This window comes from Triticum aestivum, chromosome 3A, assembly GCF_018294505.1.
Source record: "Triticum aestivum cultivar Chinese Spring chromosome 3A, IWGSC CS RefSeq v2.1, whole genome shotgun sequence".
In the NCBI taxonomy this organism is placed as follows: domain Eukaryota; kingdom Viridiplantae; phylum Streptophyta; class Magnoliopsida; order Poales; family Poaceae; genus Triticum; species Triticum aestivum.
In genome coordinates this window covers 715537695-715543694 of record NC_057800.1, presented here as the reverse complement: position 1 = coordinate 715543694, position 6000 = coordinate 715537695, and positions in this window count along the sequence as shown.

Below are 6000 nucleotides of genomic sequence, written 5' to 3'. Positions count from 1 at the left end.
AGATATGAGAAACTGAATTTTTTTGAAGTGTTTTCTTAGATAGAACCCACCTTTAGTACCGGTTGGAGCCACCAACCGGTACTAAAGGTCTGCTTTGGCTAGGTGAAGCGGCGGGAACCGCACCCCCTTTAGTACCGGTGGTGGCACCAACCAGTACTAAAGACCCACCCTTTAATACCGGTTGGAGCTATGACCCGGTACTAAAGGGGGTGCACTGGTGCAGGTGCGGTGCGGCAAGTTTAGTCCCACCTCGCTAGCCGAGGGGCGTCCGCACTGGTTTATAAGCCCCAGTGCGGCAGCTCCCTCGAGCTCCTCTCCAAAGCAGGCCTACTGGGCCTATTTGTTCTCTGCTGCCCTGTGGGCCTATTAGGCCTTTGGGGGCCTGCATCCTGGCCCAATAACACGTTGGGTTTCTAGTCGTATGCAGGCCGCTCTGGCCCAGTAGGCGGGCTTTTTTATTTTCTTATTTTTGTTGCTTTATTTATTTTTGTTTTATTTATTTTGAGTTGTTTTTTGTTGTATTTTGAGTTTCTTTGTGAATATTTTTTCTTTAGGTACAAAAAACTACTAACTTTCTGTTAGTGCCGGTAGTTTTCAAATTTGAATAGTTTAAATTTTGAATTATTTGAAATTTGTGTGAATCACTAGTTTGTGAATAACTTAACTTTGAAAATAGATTTTCAGTGATTCTTTGTACTTATGTTTAATGTTAGTGTGTTTTATCATTATATTCAATTTGGTAATGCTTAGGTTATTTAAAAAATGAAATGCCTTTGTAACGGATGAGTTTTCGTCCGAAACCCTGATACTTCGAAAGGAATTGTCCATTTTGTACAGGAAGTGCATCCAGTTTTTGCCATAACCCTCTCTACTTTTTTTGCACATGCTATGTGGGTGAAATTATGATACCATGCCAACTTTCAAGCTTTTCGGAGTTCATTTGAAGTGTTTTTCAAATTCGGGGTCATTTAGCTGAAAAAATCAATAAATGCATGAAAGAATTTGTTTGCACATAAAATTTCTTCGCGTTTCAAATGCCAAAACACATAACTACCCTAACTATTACAGAGATTCCCACCTGGGTGTGAAACATAGAAGAAAGTGATGATAATGAAGCCGATCACATCCCAGATCTTTGGGTGTGAAACTTTTTCTTCGCGTGTGTCCCTTTGCACCGTAGCCATGGAAAATCTTCATCATTTAACGGGATGCTCGGGTCGATATTCACTGTGAATGGAGAAATTTCATCAAACTTTTCATAATCTTCTGACATGTCTGTCTTGTCATCCACTCCCACGATGTTTCTCTTTCCAGAAAGAACTATGCGGCGCTTTGGCTCATCGTATGATGCATTCGCTTCCTTATCTTTTCTTTTTTGGGATTGGTAGACATGTCCTTCACATAGAAAACCTGTGCCACATCATTGGCTAAGATGAATGGTTCGTCTGCATACGCAAGATTGCTGAGATCCACTGTTGTCATTCCGTACTGCAGGTCTTCCATTACCCCGCCTCGTGTCATATTGACCCATTTGCACCGAAGCAAAGGGACCTTCAAACCACATCTATAGTCAAGTTCCCATATGTCCTCTATGTAACCATAATATATTTCCTTTCCCGTCTTGGTTGTTGCATCAAAGCAGACACCACTGTTTTGGTTGGTGCTCTTCTTATCTTGGGCAATCATGTAAAATGTATTACCATTTATCTCGTACCCTTTGAAAGTCATTATATTAGAAGATGGTAACTGGGAAAGCGAGTACATGTCATCTTCAATAGAGGCGTCATGCATGGTACATGTCTACAACCAGCCGATGAAACTCCTGGTTTGTTCACGTGTAATCCAGTCATCAGACCGCTCCGGGTGTTTGGAGCCTAGAAAATTCTTGTGTTCGTCCATATACGGAGCCACCTAGGCGGAATTCTGTAGAACTGTGTAGCGTGCTTCAGTGAGAGAATGTCTGTCCATACATATTATTTGATTCCCTCCTAGCATGCCTTTTCCATCCAGTCTGCCCTTATGTCGCGATTCAGGAACACCAATCGGCTTAAGGTCAGGAATAGAGTCAATACAAAACTCAATGACCTCCTCATTTTCATGGCCCTTGGAGATGCTTCCTTCTGGCCTAGCACGGTTATGAACATATTTCTTTAAGACTCCCATGAACCTCTCAAAGGGGAACATATTGTGTAGAAATACAGGACCCAAAATGTTAATCTCTTCGCATAGGTGAACTAGGACGTGCGTCATGATGTTGAAGAAGGATGGTGGGAACACCAACTCAAAACTGACAAGACATTGCACGGAATCATTCTCTAACCTTGGTATGATTTCTGGATCGATTACCTTCTGAGAGATTGCATTGAGGAATGCACATAGCTTCACAATGGCTAATCGAACGTTATCTGGTAGAAGCCCCCTCAATGCAACCGGAAGCAGTTGCCTCAAAATCACGTGGCAGTCATGAGACTTTAGATTCTGGAACTTTTTCTCTGCCATGTTTATTATTCCCTTTATATTCGACGAGAAGCCAGACGGTACCCTAATACTGAGCAGGCATTCAAAGAAGATTTCCTTCTCTTCTTTGGTAAGAGCGTAGCTGGCATGACCCTGATGTATGCCATCTTTTCCGTGCATACGTTGCTGGTCCTCCCGTGCCTCAGGTGTATATTTTGTCTTCCCATACACCCCCAAGAAGCCAAGCAGGGTCACGCAAAGATTCTTCGTCACGTGCATCACGTCGATTGCAGAGCGGACCTCTAGGTCTTTCCAATAGGGCAGGTCCCAGAATATAGATTTGTTCTTCCACATGGGTGTGCGTCCGTCAGCGTCATTCGGAACAGGTTGTCCGCCAGGACCCTTTCCAAAGACTATCTTCAAATCCTTAACCATATCATGTACATCAGCACCAGTACGGTGGCGAGGCTTCGTCCGGTGATCCGCCTCACCTTTGAAATGCTTGCCTTTCTTTCTTATGGGATGCCTACTTGGAAGAAATCGACGATGTCCTAGGTACACATTCTTCCTACAATTATCCAAATATATAATGTTGATATCATCCAAACAGTGCGTGCATGCGCGGTATCCTTTGTTTGTCTGTCCCGAAAGGTTACTAAGAGTAGGCCAATCATTGATGGTCACGAACAGCAACGCCTTTAGGTCAAATTCTTCCCCCATGTGCTCATCCCATGCACGTACACATGTTCCATTCCACAGTTGTAAGAGTTCTTCAACTAATGGCCTTAGGTACACATCAATGTCGTTGCCGGGTTTCTTAGGGCCTTGGATGAGCACTGGCATCATAATGAACTTCCGCTTCATGCACAACCAAGGAGGAAGGTTATACAAACATAGAGTCACAGGCCAGGTGCTATGGTTGTTGCTCTGCTCCCCAAATGGATTAATGCCATCTGCGCTTAGACAAACCATACGTTCCTTGCATCACCTGCAAACCCCTTCCTGTACTTTCTCTCGATTTTTCTCCACTGCGACTCGTCAGCGGGTACTCTCAACTTTCCGTCTTTCTTACGGTCTTCTCTGTGCCATCGCATCGCCTTGGCATGCTCTTTGTTTTGGAACAAACATTTCAACCGTGGTATTATAGGAGCATACCACATCACCTTGGCAGGAATCTTCTTCCTGGGGCGCTCGCCCTCGACATCACCGGGGTCATCGCGGCTGATCTTATAGCGCAATGCACCGCATACCGGACAAGCATTCAAATCCTCGTACTGATCACCACGGTAGAGAATGCAGTCATTAGGGCATGCATGTATCCTGCACCTCTAACCCTAGAGGGCAGACAACCTTCTTTTCTTCGTACATACTCTCAGGCAATTTGTTGTCCTTTGGAAGCATATTTTTTATCATTACCAGCAACTTTCCAAATCCCTTGTCAGATACACCACTCTCAGCCTTCCATTGCAGCAATTCCAGTGTGGTGCCCAACTTTTTCTTGTCTGCTTCGCAATTCGGGTACAACAATTTCTTGTGATCCTCTAACATGCGCTGTAACTTCTTCTCCAAATCACTTACGCAGTTTCTCTTTGCATCGGCAATGGCCCGACCTAGATCATCAGTGGGCTCATCTGATGCCTCTTCTTCAGCTTCTTCCTGCATTGCGGGCTCAGCTTCTTCCCCCATTGTTGTATCATCGTATTCAGGGAACCCATCATGGCCAGGATAGATGTCGTCGTCCTCTTCTTCTTCATTGTCTTCCATCATAACCCCTCTTTCTCCGTGCTTGGTCCAAACATTATAGTGGGGCATGAAACCGGACTCAAATAGGTGGACGTGAATGGTTCTTGACTTAGAGTAATTGTTATCATTCTTACAACCAGCACATGGACAAGGCATAAAACCATCTGCCCGCTTGTTTGCCTCAACTGCAAGCAGAAAAGTTTGCATGCCATTAATGAACTCGGGACAACATCGGTCATCGTACATCCATTGTCGTCTCATCTTCATTACACAACACCGAAAAGACCAAATTAATACAAGTTCATACATAAAGTTCATACAACACTTAATGCAACAAACAAATAACTCTCTAGCTAAAGAATTTAAATGAAACAACAAATGCGATCAAGATCGCAACGAAGGTAACAATTGATCCAACAGCATAATGATACCAAGCCTCACTATGAATGGCATATTTTCTAATCTTTCTAATCTTCAAGCGCATTTTCTCCATCTTAATCTTGTGATCATCGACGACATCGGCAACATGTAACTCCAATTCCATCTCCCCCCCTCAATTCTTTTCAATTTTTCTTTCAAATCCTCGTTTTCTCTTTCAACTAAATTTAACCTCTCGACAATAGGGTCGGTTGGAATTTCCGGTTCAACTACCTCCTACATACAAATAGCTATGTCAACTTGATGGGCATAATTTGTCATAAACACGAAATGCAACAAATAGTTTTAAAAGAGAATATACCACATCCGAATCATAACCCGGACAAGGGTCGACGGGGACGGATATCAAAACTATGGCACTATGTATAACAAACAACGTACGGGTAAGATAATTATACGAGTAACTATATATCCAAATCACACAAACATCAATTTTTATATAAAACATTCATGAACAAGCTCACCACAAGGTGGTGCCAGCGACGGGACGTTGCGGGCGATCGACGGTGGTTACGACGGAGATTTAGAAGGCACTAAGTAAACCACACCTACATATGCCAACTACATGTTATTTTTGACCTCAAATTGCATATAAATCAAATACTAGCACATATATATAATTCCTCCCAAATTACTAAACTCACAAATCAATCACTATATAAAGCATTGCAAGAGCCAATCTAGCAATGAGAGATGAAAGGACAAAGTTGCTAACCTTTGTGATCATTTGAATGGATGGGGGCCTTCAAAACTTGACAAATTTTGGGCAAAATGTGTGATGAGCTTGAGAGGAAGAGGGGAAAGGGGAAGAACAGAGTGAGCTCGGGTGGATGAAGGGTTTATGTAGGACGACTGTCGGTGTCCAAACCGACGGACACTAGTGCAGAACCGGGCAATAGCACCGGTTCGTAAGGCCCTTTAGTGCCGGTTTAGGAACCAGCACTAAACTTTGGGTACTAAAGCCCCCCCCCTTTAGTACCGGTTTAGCACGAACCGGTGCTAAAGGGAAACCACGTGGCATGAGCCAACTCCGGGGGCCGGGAGCCCTTTAGTACCGGTCCAACCGGTACTAAAATGTTTGGGGGGTTTTTGGTTTTATGATTTCTTTTTCATTTAATTTTGTGTTTCCCATTTTAATTCTTTTTCGTTTGCTGGTATTTTACGGTACTACACATTGTACACGTTATGCATATATATATATATATATATATATATATATATATATATATATAGAATTTCTAGTAGAACCAATCATATATATATCATCAATGTCTCACAAACCACCATATTAATTTACACATACACACATGTATAGCTATATACAATTTCTCCTACATATGCATGTTGCCTTCGGAGCCAGTG